At 42.6% G+C, this 16113-nt stretch overlaps 1 protein-coding gene across 1 annotated transcript in view; it reads right to left on the bottom strand.

Annotated features, from left to right (window-relative positions):
• The window catches only part of LOC145344916 (uncharacterized), an 83707-nt gene that overhangs the window by 32977 nt on the left and 34617 nt on the right, over window positions 1–16113 (bottom strand). The gene's annotated exons all lie outside the window — the stretch shown is intronic.

The raw sequence follows: 16113 nt of genomic DNA, 5'->3' as shown, positions 1-16113 counted from the left end.
GGCAACCTGGGACTGCTGAGAAATATGCTGTTCAGCTGCTCTGAGAACCTGTTCTGTGCAATGCAGGATCATTGGGTGGAACTGAAGCCGCGCCTCCTTATTACAGCGCTGGCTGTCATAGAAACATAGAAGATAGGAGCAGGTGGAGGCCATCTGCCATTCTTTACAATCATGGCTGATCATCCAGCTCAATAGCCTAATCCTGCTTTCTCCCCATAACCTTTGATCCCATTCATCCCAATTGCTATATCCAGCCGCCTGATGAATACATTCAATGTTTTGGCATCAGTTACCTTCTGTGGCAATGAATTCCACAGGCTCACCACTCTTTGGGTGAAGAAATGTCTCATCTCCGTCCTAAATGGTCTACCCTGTGTCCTCTGACTGTGATCCCTGGTTCTGGACACCCCCAGCATCAGGAACATCCTTCCTGCATCTACCCTGTCTAGTCCTAAACTGGTGAGTTTAAAGCTCGAAAACACTTTGACAGGAGAGAAGATAAATGTGTTAAGTAAATGGGTAGATGGGTTGGGTGGTCAGGGGTGGGGTTGGCTTGGTTGGTCAGTCAACGTAGAGGGGCAGTTGGGTGGACTAGTAATGGGAGTTAGAAGTAGTTTTAATTCTAACTTTTCCTGGCTAACTATTCTGCTAAGAGAGTCGGAACTATCCAAAGTTTCTGATTTAAGTTATTGGAGTTTCGAATGGTTCCAGGGATTTGAAACTTCCAGGCAATTCTGGTGCAGTCCTTGCTTGGGGACCTCCAGGAAGTTCCAATAGTGCAAGTTCCAGGGTAGAACCCCCCCAGGAAAAGAGAAATCTGGATCATTATTTAAAATAAACACTATTCATAAAAACCCATTTACTACATTCGCATTCCTTCAACTACATTATCCCTTACAACAACCAACATTTTATCTCATTGTAACTTCCTGATAAAATCAAGCATTGGAATTCATAGCCCTATTTCAGAGTCCATAACCACTTAGAGCTGTCAAACTGCGAAATTGCAGGCACCCTGGTGTGATAATGGAAAGTTGTGTAATTACTCCTGCAGCACTTAATCCAGCAAAGAAAGCCCTGAGGCTTATAATTGAGTGAAATAGCAAGCAATCATTTTTTAACACCACAGTTTTTTTTCAAACTGTTAAGGGGTTGGAGCTTTAAATGCCTTGACAGCTTCTTTTGACAGTTCATCTTGACATTTCTGATGGTTGTTTTTAACAGTTCTAATGTGTTTAAGCACTTACTACACAAATTCATACTTACATGCACATAACCCAAAAAGCACCTTATTATCATTCAAGTCAGAAACCCCCAAGCTATTTTATGAAGTCCGCTTGAATCATAAGTTTTGTACTTTGAATTTAGCTAGGGTAAGCATGACAGATTTCACTTCTGGTATGATTCAAATGACCCATTAGGGAGCTTTTGTCAAACAAAGTTTATTTAAGAATATATTTAATATGTATGGAAAGAAAATTAGCAATAACATTTATTAATTGCAAACAGAAACAAAACAACCACGATAATGCATAACCCTTAACAAATATATCAAATATGTTCCAATCAAGCAAAGCATCCCAAAAGCAAAACCCTTTCCACATGTTTAACACAAAGACTAATGCTCATATAATACTGAGCCTGAGTCCTTTGGTTGGAGAATTGAAACACTGATTTCTTAGCCTTGTAACTTCTAGCAGCCCTCTGGAAATACTCAGAACAGGCTGAAGTCAGAACAGCTTCCCAAAACACCATGGAGAGAAGCACAGGCCACGATTCTCCCATTTCCCGGCGGGTCGCAATGAGAGATGCACATTGCTAGTCTAATACTGAGATTTGCACATGTGCCGAGAACGCATGTACATCTCCCAGAGCTGGCAAACAGTCGCTGGTTAGACCACGTTGGAAACCGGCAGGAAAGCAGTTAAGTCATTTGAATCTTTTGTAAATGTATTTTAAATATGTTTAGCAGTTCATTATCAGGAACTTTCAGGTCCCAGTTGAATCTCAGACCCCGCCAGGAGTGCTTCATTCCGGCAGGGCTCACACTAGCTCCCTACATTGAGGGAACTAGGAGGAGACCCCGCTGGAATAAAGAGGGGGTCAATCAGACCCCCTAGGGGGCCAGACAGCAGGGGGGTGGTGCCCTCTGGGTATGGGCACCCTGACAGTGCCAGCCCATACCCCTGGCACTGCCCAAGGGGCAAAGTGTACATGCCCGGGGTACCTTGGCACTTCCCACCAGGCATTGGGCAGTGCCAAGGGGTGGGGCCTGGGGTGATCAATGGAGGTGGAGGGGTCCTGCTGCCACTCTGGAGACAGGATCGGTCTGGAATGGAAGGAGGATAACAACTAAAGCGGGCTGGGGATGATGGGGGTGATCTGCTGGAGGGGAGGGGGGTGGGAGCAGCTGCCAGGGTGAGGAGGTGGGGGTATCGCCACTGCTGGGGTTATGCATCAGGGCGCTCCAGAATGGGAGTCAGGGCTAGCCCGGGAATTTTCTGGGGTCCGCAATTGTGTGTGTGTGTGTGTGTGTGTGTGGGGGGGGGGGGTGGTTTGCTGGAGGGGCAGCATTGCAGGGGTCCTGGGCTGGCCAGCGATCCAGCTGGAGACTGGAAGCAGGGAGACTGTTAGACCGGGATCACTGTGCATGCGCACAGTTCCAGAACTGTCAGACTCCGGTGCAATATTGCCCGCCTACCCTGGGTTTATTATGATATTTGCGACTGGGAGCTCTGCAGTGCACAGAGTGCGATGATTTGAGTGAGAAGCTGAACTGACAACAGTCGGGATTTAGAACAGTTTTCCTGCCAATTCAGCACATTTGGGAGAATCACAACCACTGTTTCCAGTCTGATGTCCACTCCCTTCTAAACTAAACTGAGGCTAGCTGCCAAACAGAAAATAAAACCTTAAATTCACTAGTAAGGAAAAAAAAACTACCGAAACATACAACGTGCCAACCAGTCTTCCTCCAAACAAATGCAGGGTCATAAAACAATTCCAAATAGTATCTGAGGGCCAGAGTAAAAATAAATAAAACCCCATTTAAACCACTGAAGTAGCAATAAAAGGACTCCTCCAGACAATTCAGCAACAATGAACAAAACTAAAGAAGTCTGTTTACAATTGCAGAGGCCATGTTTTTTTTTAAAAGTCTCTTAATGTCACAATCTGAATTCCCCAAAGGTGTCGCAGCTCACTATCCAAAAGGGTACCAGACCTCTTCAAAAGGCTACCCTGGCTATTCAAGTTAATCATCAAAGATTGGGCCTGCTCTTGTCAGGTGTAACCTGCACCCAACGGATTTCTCTCACACCAAAATTATATGGGGGGGGGGGTGGTTTTGGCAGTGATGGTGGAGGAATGGAATGCTGCTGATTTCTATGAGTCCCCACCGCTGTTCCCCTTCCCCCATGTAAATGTATGTTGGAGCAGGATCTTCTGGATTCAGGTCATCTCCATCATGATAAAGAGGCTCACTATCATAACGAAAATCTAGGCCTCTGTTTCAGTACTGCCAAACACGTTGAGTATTTCCAGCATTTTCCGGTTTTATTTCTGATTTGTTGCATCTGCAGTATTTTGCTTTTTATCCTACCATTTTATAGATCTTTGACTGAAGTCGAAACACAGGGAAACAAAATACTGGACTGAAAGGAAAGGAACAGAGTCTATATCAAAAGAGGTGATGGTACCAGGTATAATTCCCTTCACCTAATCATAGCAAAACGTTGTTGCTTGTGGGAGATGAGGTGACCGAAATATTAAAACATTAAAAAGATGTTAAGGAAGTTGGATTTGTTTCATTTTCATGAAAAAAAAGTACTTGAAGAATTTTATTTGGGATTATAGTCATGAAAAAAGAAGTTAGATTGTTGTCTGCCTTTTGCCATGACGTGCCAAGTTGGAACGATTTATTATCAGTTGGGATTCTTTCTCCTGCAGGCCTGGAGTGGTTATTTTGGTTGGTAAGACTCACCATAATGACAACTTATATTACATACCATTTTAGCAGATAATAAGCAGAATTTAGCAGATAATAAGCAGGAAGACTGAAATATAAAGAGAACATCCCTAGGCTGCAATGGCATATAATGAATATTTCCACAAATGCGTCATCAGCAGCTTCATAAGCACAGATATTTCTTATCTCTTACTGACAGCCACGACAAATCATTGTAGACATGAAATACATTACTTCCATGTTTTTGATTACATAGTTAATGAGGAAAGATGTAAGGTTGTTACACTTTACCTACTGCATTATACATTGCCCCACTGTAAGTGCGTCATCCATTTTTGTAGCTGTCACGATGGTGCTTTGTAAAGAAGTACTGAAGTCTGATCTCTAAATCGCTTTCCATTTTTTTATGGCTACTGCAAACGCATGTTAAATTTTATTAATGTGCTGACTTTTAAAGTTTGCAACTTTGAAAAAGGTTAAATATACAGATAGCAAGACTGTGTGGCACTGAAATGGGATAGTAAAAAATGTGCTTAATCCAGAGATTTACCACAGGGTTAGATTTGAATCACAGCTCAAGTTATTGGGGAAGTGCTGATTGGAAGCAAGTCAATCTGCTGAAAAAGGAAGCTAAGCCACCATCTTCTTAATCACTCACAGTGGCGACTAAATTTGATAACCCCTGAAAGAAAGCAGAGATTCCAATGCACCAGTGGTTGTAATAGGAAGGTGTGTTCATAACTCAGTCAAAACAAGTTGAGATTCACCATGCAAAATCCTTCCAACATGCCAATGGCTAGTGCTAAGAACAGGACAGACTCCTGGTCAGTCATGTTTGATGCGGAGTGGCACCCTAAAGCTATAAGCTTCTGGCGACAGACTCACAACTAGTTCCAGGAATAATTAGTTATGGAAACATATAATGAAAGTCTACCTTTGTGCACCACTGAATGTGGGAAGAAAATTACAATTGGAATTAATTGCAATGCCATAGCATACCAACTTTGTCCTGCTTGCTCATTTCAATATCAGCATCAGCCAGCACTAACCACTGGTTGACTGCACACCTCAGCAATATTATAAAGAATTATCATCACCTAAAGCCTAAAGCTTAAAAAAGGTGCATTGTAGCTGGAACATGTGCTGGACAATTGTACAGGAAGTAATTCTGACCTGGCAAACAGACAAGAATGGCACAACATGGGACAGAACAGGGTGTAGTGTTTTCTGACATTGCAATGGAACCCTTGGGTGGAAGAGGTAGAAGGAACCTCTGTTTCTTTAGGGAACGAGGAAGTCCTTCAGACACATGCTCAGAAGACAATGGGTGTGGGAGGTTTGGAGCCACAAGACCCTAAATTCATTATTGCAACAATTTCATGAAGTGGTCTAGGACATTGAATGCATCTTCAAATATCATATCCCACTAATTAAACCAATAGCTTCACACACTGCTCAATTCACCAACAACCTATCTGGAACTCATACCGAACATTCATATGCTTTCTATAACCTCTACCCCCAACCAGTGCTGCAAGCCTCACACCCGCATCTTACATCATTCATTCGCATACAACCAGATGTGGTAGTTTTAGGTTGAACATCACCCAAACTGCACAACACTCACTTCCCTCTCTTTTGCAGGACAAGTTGTGCACAACCAGAGGTAGCAGGATAACCACAGTGAGATAACCACATTACATATCCTAACCCCCATGGAAGACCTTATGTCAGCCATTTTTGTGAAACCATTTCTGCTGCCACTGATGGGGCTGAAACTGTGGAAGATGATGGTTTAGTCAGATCTAATTCTCCTTCTGTCATCCCACTTGTCCCTCATTCTATGCTTTCTTTTGATTTACAAGATGCAGATAGTGTGTAGCTCTTGCTTTTATCCCTTCCCCACATTACAACATTTCCTTTCTGCCTTTCAGATACCCAAGTTGCGCCACCTGCCCAGGCAGCAGAGGAACAGCAAACACAGTGCTGAAGAATCTGCAGCATTACTCGATTTCATGCTCTCAGCTACCGGTTCAGATTCTGACACTGTGTGTCATCTAGAGGAATGTTAGAAGCCGAATCATTTTTAAAAATTCATTCATGGGACGTGGGTGTCGCTGGCTGGGTCAGCATTTATTGCCCATCCCCAACTGCCTTTGAACAGAGTGGCTTACTAGGCTATTTCAGAAGGCATTTAAAAATCAACCAAATTGCTGTGGACCTGGAGTCCTGTGTTGGCCACAATAGGCAAGGATGGTAAATTTCCTTCCCTAAAGGGAGTAAGTGAACCAGATGATTTTTAAATCAACACTGGTATCATGGTCATTGTTAGACATTTAATGCAGAATTTCACTGAATTCATCTGCTTCTGCGGTATTCAAACACAGTCCCCAGCGCATTACCCTGGGTCTCCAGATTACTAGTCCAGCATATTGTAAGCCATTTGGCCTATAGCAGAGCAGAAGGAAAAAGGAGCTAACAGCTCATAGGAGAAAGGAGACAAAGAATATGCATGATGCAATGTTTGGTTCATTGAGAAACCTGCAGTCATTTTCAATGAGCATGGCAGAATCCAGCACCAACTTGGCACAGAAGTTTGGGCAGAGCTTGGAATCCATCCTGCCCAGCATGGAAGCACTGGCTAACTCCCTTTGCATACTTGTGAAAGCAAACATAATAGTGTCTAACTGTGACAGTTTCCATTACAGCACAGTCCAACAACAGTCCAACATCTGAGTGCTGCAATGGAAAAATCAGACTGAGGTCATAAAAGGTCAGCTTTCTGACAAAAAAGCGGACTGATGCCATCATAGCTGTGGAATACAATGTGTAAAATGGGCTGCAGGATGTTATCACAGTCTGTCCTTCAATAGAAACATTGCTGAGATAGTTCCCAGGGATATTCCATGGAGTACTGACTTAGTCTCTTCTTTTAGGAAGACAGCGTTCATCCTGCTACCTCACCATTCTGTTGGGGCCCTTGCTGTTGCGTAGTTAGTTCAAACCACTGTTACCTGTGTTGAGATGTTGTAGTTCTCTGACAGACATTCTGGGTCCAGAGCTGCTGAGGCCTGCAAGGCCACCTTCAGACTCCCACAATGAAATCTAATTGCCACTGGCTGCACAAGAGCACCAGGACAGATCCAGACACTTGGAAGACAGGCACTTACACAATGTACATGTATGATCCTTGTGTGAAATACGGCATGATTTTTATTTCTAAATTTGGTTTGGAATGTTTATTTTGAGTTTTTTTTTATTTTTGTATTGTGACCATTGCATTGTGATGGTCAGTGACGGAGGGAAGATGTGGTGAATGGGGAATTGAGGTTGTGGTATCGCACTTAAATTAATTCTTTAGACAGTATAATCAGAAAAGGGCTGTCTAGATTGCCTGCTCCCTGTCAGTTACTGCTGCTCCTTAGCTGAAAGAAATCCCACAACACCAGCTCAAAGTCCAAACAGGTTTATTTGTAGCAAAAGCCGCAAGCTTTTCGGGACAGGCTGTTCATTCATCAGGTGGCTAGGAGTTCTGATCATAAACAGGACACAAAGACACAAACTCAATTTACATGCATAACGATTGGAATGTGAGTCTTTACAGCTAATCAATTCTTAAAGGTACAGACAATGTGAGTTGAAAGAGCTTTAAGCACAGGTTAAAGAGATGTGTATTGTTTCCAGACAGGAAAGTTAGTGAGATTTTGTGAGTGAGGGCAGAGTACCTTCGTCGTCCAGTACTTCCCCAGAGTGGAGAAGCTACAACATCTTCTCCAGAGTCTTCAACATCTCATTGATGTAGACGAACATCTTGCCAAGGCCATCCCCAACCCCTACTTCTTGCCTTCCAACAACCTCACAAGCTCAAACAGACCACTGTTTGCAGCAAACTACCCAACCTTCAGGAGAACAATGACCACGACACCACACAACCCTGCCACAGCAATCTCTGCAAGATGCGCCAGATCATCAATACAGATGCCATCATCTCACGTGAGAACACCAGCCACCAGATACATGGTACATATTCTTGCAACTCGGCCAACGTTGTCTACCTGATACGCTGCAAGAAAGGATGTCCCAAGGCTTGGTACATTGGGGAGACCACGAAGATGTTACGACAACAGATGAATGAACACCGCTTGACAATCAACAAGCAAGGCTGTTTTATTCCTGTTGGGGAACACTTCAGCGGTCATGGGCATTCGGCCTCTGATCTTCTGGTAAGCGTTCTCCAAGGTGGCCTTCACGACACACAATAGCGCAGAGTCGCTGAGCAGAGACTGATAGCCAAGTTCTGCATACGTGAGAACAGCTTCAACCGGGATCTTGGGTTCATGTTACATTATCTGTAACCTCCACAATTTGCCTGGACTTGCAAAATCTCATTAACTTTCCTGTCTGGAAACAATAAACATTTCTTTAACCTGTGCTTGAAATTCTCTCCACTCACATTGTCTGTACCTTTAAGAATCGATTAGCTGTAAAGACTCACATTCCAATCATAATGCATGTAAATTGAGTCTGTGTCTTTGTGTCCTGTTTATGATCAGAACTCCCAGCCACCTGACGAAGGGACAGCTTGTCCCGAAAGCTTACGGCTTTTGCTACAAATAAACCCGTTTGGACTTTAAGCTGGTGTTGTGGGGTTTCCTTCTGTTTTACCCCAGTCCAATGCTGGCATCTCCACATTATGATTACCATTGGCTCCTCAGTTGGCCACTGTATAGCCGGTGGCAAGGGCTGTGCCCCCAAAATGACAAAGCTATGTAGCATGCAACAGACTGTCACAATCTGGAGAACTCCACTGACTCTGTCCACACTTCCCGCTGCCTCGGAAAAGCAGCCAGCATAATCAAGGACCCCACAGACCTCAGACAAGCTTTCTTCTACCTTCTTCTGTCGGGAAAAGGATACAAAAGTCTGAGACCACATACCAACCAACTCAAGAACAGCTTCTTTCCTGTTGCCATCAGACTTCTGAATGGACCTACCATATATTAAGTTGATCTTTCTCTATATCGTAGCTATCACTGGAACCCTCTATTCTGCAGCTTCTCCATTCCTTCTCCTCTATGTAATCCGTGAACGGTATGTTTTGTCTGTATAGCGAGCAAGATACAATATTTTTCACTGCATATTAATACACGTGACAATAATAAGCCAAGTCAAACTGTTCTGCAGAATACTGCAGACTTCCTCGAGAGCAAACCAGGTAGCTGCACACCAACAGTCTGCTCCATGACACTGCATGAAACAGCAAGACTTTCACTATATGCACGGTACTCATGTGTGCTTGTGATGATTTGCACACCATTGTTGGGTGACTTGTCACCCAGTAGTCACCCTCAGGTTGACTATGATGCTTCTGATACATTGGACTACTGCCAGGATAATGAGCACTAGTGTACAAAGTTCTCAGGATATGGGCACACACCAGCTGAACGTGAAGAAGGCACTGCAATCTTTTTTTGTTATGAAGCATGCGGACTTGACATGTGACATTTGTAAAACAATATGCATGTAGTCAATGGCATTCTGCACCATAAAGAAGCCTGTAATTCCAGCAAAGCATTATGCTCTCTCTTCATTCACTCTTGCCAGAGAGAAGCATGTAATGTCACGGGGGAAGATAAGTCTCAATAACCCTCCTTACATGACAGTGGATGGCAACCTGCACGATGTTCCAGCCTGGACATCACTAGATGCCTAAAATTACATTACCATTTGGGTAGGGCAAGAAATGCAAAGGAACACAGTCAATGTTGGAGTTCTGAAAAGTATAGAGAAATAAAGGAACTTTGGAGCGCATGTCTACATAGGTAGGTAAAGTGGCGTATGGGATACTTTCATTTATTAGTGGAGGTACAGAATATAAGCACTGGGAGGTTACGTTACAACTGTATAAAATACTAGCTGGGCTATCGCTAGAGTACTCTGTAAAATTCTGCACACTGCATTACAGGAAAGATGGCATCACACAAGCAAGGATGGAAAAGGGATTTACAAAGATGTTGCAAGGAATGGAGAATTTTAGCAATGAGGAACAATTAAAAAGGCTAGGAAGGTTTGTTCTGGAACAGAGGAAGCTGAGGGGAGATTTAATTGCATATAAAATTATGATTGGAGGAATTGGAAAGGAAGGACTTATTCCCCGTAGCAGGGAGGTCAGTAAGCATGGGGAATAGACTTGAAGTAATTGGTTGAAGGATTAGTAGTAAGTTGAGGAAAATTTGTTTTCACTCAGGGGCTGATGGGGCTCTAGAACATTATCTGAAAGGGTGGTAGAGACAGAACCGGTCAAAACATTTAGAAAACATGTGCAATGCCAAAGCCAACAGGGGTGTAGACCAAGAGCTGGAAAGCCAGAACACATGAATAGAAACAGGCATCTTCAGCTTGTACTACCATTCAATGAGATCGTGGCTGATCTGAACCCAACTCCTTACACAGACCTTTGCTCCATATCCCTCAATACCTTTGGCTAGCAAAAATCTAGCTCAGCTTTAAAATTAATAGGATGCCGACTACTACACCCATGTCTGGGAGAAACTGGTCTGTGCAGAAGCCTGAAGGTCAACTTCCTCCAACATGCTTGTTGTAGTCTTTTGCAACTTGAAACATCTGTAGAAAACACCAGGAATCAAAAAGCAATGACCAAATTAAATCAAATAGCAACTGACCTATGGGTATTGTGAATGATTTGGTGATGAGTTGGGGGGAGGTGCAAAGCATTATGTGATATCCAGTATGATTAGCACAGGGATTAGCTCTGTTGCTTCATAGTGCCAGAGACCTGGGTTCGATTCCTGGCTTGGGTTAATATCTATGTGGAGTTTGCACGTTCTCCCTGTGTCTACGTGGGTTTTTTCGGGATACTCTCATTTTCTCCCACAGTCTGAAAGACGTGCTGGTTAGGTACCTTGACCCAAACAGGCGTCAGACTTTGGCAACTAGGGGGATTTGACAGTAACTTTATTGCAGTATTAATGTAAGCCTTACTTGTGAGTAATAAATAAACTTTAAGTGTGTGCTCAAATGTTGAAAATGCCATTTTGTAGCTTAAGGGCACTTATAACAGCCAAAGAACAGGCAACCTTTTTCACCCAGCTACATAGTGGAGATTTCAGGGATGTGCATTTCATCTGATCAGATACTGAATGGCACCTTATTAGTGGAAGAAAATTTTTCTTTTGTACTGCAGATTTTATCATAACTTAAATAGCTTACCAAAATGTAAAGTATAAGCTAATGTTGATACAATGATAAAGTTAAACAGTTGAATGGCAGCCGTTGGGTAATTCCACCAACAACGTGATTCAGCATTGGCCAGCATTTTAAGCGTCACAAATAAGTGATTCTATTTACAACACTGAAAGGGTTTAAAATCAATCCAAGTATATCTACAAACAGGGTGATGAAGCCAGAGTATAAAGCCACTAATGCTCTTTAATTTATTGTGTGCTTCATGTGACAATCCTCCCCAATATTGCTGGTAAAATGGCACACAAAGCTGCAATACTGTTTATTCATGGCAGTCTCGTGGTTTTCCTTTGTGTTAGAATGCCATAGAAAATTGTTTTTGTTTTGCAGGGTACTAAAACTATGAAGTGGTGCCACAGACCGAGGCCAGAGATTTCTGGTTGTTCACGCCAGCAGGATCTTCTGGTCCTACTGACAGCACACCCCGCCGTGGGTTTCCCATCGACAGCGGGAAAAGATCTCATTGCCGGCGCCTCCTGCTGCAAGAAGGAAGCCACGGGGAAGCCAGAGAATCCCTCCACAAACGAGAAGGAGAATAATTAGGGTTGGATTTTTTGATGCTGGGATCAGGTCAGAATGGAGGCAGGCGATGACAAAAGGAGCTGCCATCATGCATGATGATTCCTGCCTCTATTCCCAACCCTCCTGGTGTGTGTGTGTGTGTGTGTGTGTGTGTGTGTGTGTGTGTGTGTGTGTGTGTGTGTGTGTGTGTGTGTGTGTGTGTGTGTGAGAGAGAGAGAGAAGTGGGGGGGGGGGGGTGAAGTCACCTGCAGTATTAAGTGGGCATATTCAGACCATTGATTTGATTTATTATTGTCACATGTATTAACATACAGTAAAAAGTATTGTTTCTTGCACATGATACAGACAAAAACAAACCGTTCATAGAGAATGTAGTGTTACAGTCATAGCTAGGGTTACAGAAAGATCAACTAAACGCAAGGCAAATCCCTTCAAAAGTCTGGCAGCAGCAGCAAAGAAGCTGTTCTTGAGTCGGTTGGTATGTAACCTCAGAATGTTGGATCTTTTTCCCTATGGAAGAAGGTGGAAGAAAGAATATCCGGGGTGCACGGGGTCCTTAATTATGCTGGCTTCTTTTCCAAAGCAATGGGAAGTTTAGACAGAGTCAATGGATGGGAGGCTGGTTTGTGTGATGGATTGGGCTACATTCACGACCTTTTGCAGTTCCTGGTGGTCTTGGGCAGAGCAGGAGCCCTACCAAGCTGTGATACAACCAGAAAGATTGTTTCTACGCTGCATCTGTAAAAGTTGGTAAGAGTCGTAGCGGACATGCCAAATTTCCTTAGTCGTCTGAGAAAGTAGTGTTGGTGGGCTTTCTTAACTATAGTGTTGGCATGGAGGGGGCCAGGACAGGTTGTTGGTGATCTTGACACCTAAAGACTTGAAACTCTCGACCCTTTCTACTTCATCCCCATTGAATTAGACAGGGTTGAACAGCTCCATAAGAGTTCACCTTCTCAGGTCTCATTTTAATCGGAGTGAGTAGCCATCGGGAGCCATGTAAAACTGAACAGCCCCAGCCAGTCAGGAACAGGGTCTGCAGCATGCAAAAAGATGCTTCGTGTGAAAAAAGTGAAAGTTTTGAAGAAAATATATTCCACAGCAATTAAATTTGAGCAACATGGTTTGAGCTCTCCATCTGTCCTGGCCAACAAGAAAATTCAAATGCTTTCATTTTATTAAAACTTGCACAGGTGATAGCCACAACAATAGACCAGAAAGTGGACCATTTCCCTGATGTCCTACTTCCATTCCCACCCGTCCACCACTAATTGGCTGCCATCCCCAAACCCCAACAATTAACCTCTTACCCCTACCAAAATCGGAAGCTGTGTCTGCTTCCCATCGGGGGCAGATTGGGAAACAAACCTGGCTCCCAAATCCCATCTCTTCAGCCAATATCCAGCCTCCAGCTTCAGAATGAGGGCCTATTTGTAACACATTCTATTTAAATCCGGCACTGTTGATGCTCAAGGGCTCTTCTGTAAAGACCTATAAGTCATACATCTTGATGAAAAGTCTTTCAGTGAGAGACACGCTTCGCTGCCACAGTACAGGCAGATTCACACGGAGAATGCCATTGGTCAGCAGTGACTAGCTTTTCCATTTATTAAGATGGATCACGAGCTGCATACATGTTTTGAAACCTGTTCCAGTTTAGTCTTATTTGTGATCCAGTTTAATAAAATTATAAGTCAATGCTGCCCAGCTGATACTGTGTTTTCCACAGCCATCCTTGTATCCTACATATGCACTTCACTGAAAATGCTGAAGTGAAATATACAATTCCAGGGCTATCTAGAAAAATCTCCTGCAGGGATGAGTTTTATTCTGAAACTAATCATTAAGAGATCAATACTTTTCCCCAGAGGTATTCACACTGATGGTAGTGTTTGAGTTGGTGCAAGTATTATCTCGGAGTGCTTACAATAGAGCAGCAGAAAAACATGATAGAAAATTCTGTAGATCATCAACATATGAAAGAGGAAGGCAGATGAATGTTTTCTCTGGAAATATGCACTACAAAGGTCCACCCATTCAATCTGAACTGATAGGTATTCATCATAGCTGATGAAGAATCTCAGCTGAAAGGTTAATCCGTCTTTTTCTTTCAGATACTGACAGACCTCCCCCATATTTGCTTTGTTTCAGATTCCTACCATCCACTTTTAAATAAAACCCTGACAGTAATGTTTGACTTTGTGCTATCTATTACTGGATTCTTTTGTGGCTATTTTATACTACTCCAGCACTCAAAAGAAAACAAGCTCACTCCCAGCTCTGGTACTTTCCTTTGCCATCGTTTACACCACACTGTTGACCTCTAGATGTAACTGTTCGTGGAACAGTGCAAACACTGCATGTATTAGAGGATTCTATTTCAATCAGTCGCAATCCAGATCAGAATACAGGACATGACAACCGTAGCTATTTATTACAATATCATCAGCCAACTCAGCTTCTGTTATAGGATTTCACCTCCACGTCTAGTCTAACACGACAGGCTCCGAAATACCCAAATAAATCTGCAAAATATTCAAGGCAATTTATTTCTTAGCCACAGCGTTAATCCAAAATACTTTTCAAACTCTTTTAGTATTTCTAACCATTAGTAACTTAATTGAATCTCATATTAAAATGTATGTCCATCCCATCGAATTCCAAAACATTACTTTCTAACTCAGGACTCTCGTTCCAAAAGTATATTTAGGTGAGATTTTGGGAGCAAAACAAAAAATTGATTATGTAAAAGGAATGTTCCATTTTGTTTCTGGTTGGCACTGTAGTAATTATAGTATCTGTGTCCTACAAGGTTATTTCAGGCAAACAGATGTTTATGAAGCTCCAGGGCTGAACTCAAATTCTCCTAGAATGCCTGCCTTGCCATCAGAAACGCATCATAGAGCAAAATCAATCTCTTCCATTTACCAGACCCACATTTATCTCATACTTCAATGCAGAAGAACATCCCAAATATGTTACCAGAGTCATAATGGACATAGTTGGTGACAAACAAAGATGTCCTAAATGGAAAGTCAATAAGGTGAGTCTTAAGAGGGATCTTAAAGGTGCATAAGGAGATAGAGAGGCAGAAAGGGATAGTGACAACTCCAGAGCATGCAGGAGGAACAGCTAAGTGGCCACATATTGGGCTAAACAGAGAGGTTAAACCACAGGGACGAAGAGTTGAGTGGTGGGCAGGGTTTGGAGATGTGCCAAAGAAAAGATCTGATTCAATTTCGGACTGCCAAATGTTAGTACACTTGGTAAATAAGTTTAATCTCCATTATTATTATTTGCTTCATATCTGCTTTCTACTGCTGTGCATTAACCCATGAGAAAGAAACTCTCCCTGTGGGTACTACCTAATAACCAACAGAAAACCAGGAGTCTGAGTGTGTACATTATACTGCAATGCCACCTATCTCAATTACCAGAAACATATCTGCCTTAACTGAGGCACATCCTCCCATTTTATGCTAAAATAGGAAGCTTCAAAAATTTAGAGGGAAAGCAAGTGCAGTCAACCTAGGAGGCTGTTACAGTGCCTAGTGAATAAAGTAAATCAGCTCCACAAGCAAATCATTTTTCTGGTTTGGAAGCTGCAAAAGAAGTAAAAATCATTTACAAAGAAAAGGTTACGGGTACTTTGAAAACTGAAATACTATTAAGGGGTTGAATTTCCGCATGGGTTCTCCCAATCAATCTCTGTCACTTTGGCAGAAGATCCATCGAAGGTCTGGAGGTGCTAGCATTCTGCTAAAAGATAACTGGGAGATTACTGCAGAAATTCAGCCCCATCTACTCAACAGTTAGATTAAAGTTCTAAAAGTTTATTTGTTAGTGTCACAAATAGGCTTACATTAACACTGCAATGAAGTTACTGAAAATCCCATAGTCATCACACCCCGGTGCCTGTTCGGGTACCTTGAGGGAGAATTTTGCGTGGCCAAAGCACCTAACCAGCACATCTTTTGGACTGTGGGAGGAAGCCAGAGCACCCAGAGGAAACCCACACAGACACAGGGAGAAATTGCAAACTCTGCACAGATAGTCACATGAAGTACAAAAGCAAGCTTTCTGTAAACAATTGTGTTTACAGCTAAATGTCTAACACATTTAAAAAGATCACTGTCCATATATTGGCCAACTCTACCGATTTCAACATAAAAATTTGGGGAATTTTCAAAATGTTTTCAGGACATTATGCTCCTTCACAAAAGAAGAATGCTTCTGTGGCTTTTTAAATGCAAATTAGGTTGAGATGTTAATCAGCAACTAAATGAACACTTTACTGCAAGTGGAAAATAACTAGGCCAAAAATGTCTAATGGCACCCTTTTTGAAGACGTGCTCCAATTG

The sequence above is a fragment of the Carcharhinus amblyrhynchos genome, chromosome 7 (assembly GCF_965287045.1).
Source record: "Carcharhinus amblyrhynchos chromosome 7, sCarAmb.v2.hapA, whole genome shotgun sequence".
NCBI lineage: Eukaryota > Metazoa > Chordata > Chondrichthyes > Carcharhiniformes > Carcharhinidae > Carcharhinus > Carcharhinus amblyrhynchos.
Note: the sequence above shows the minus strand (reverse complement) of the source record. Positions and strands in the feature narration are given on the sequence as shown.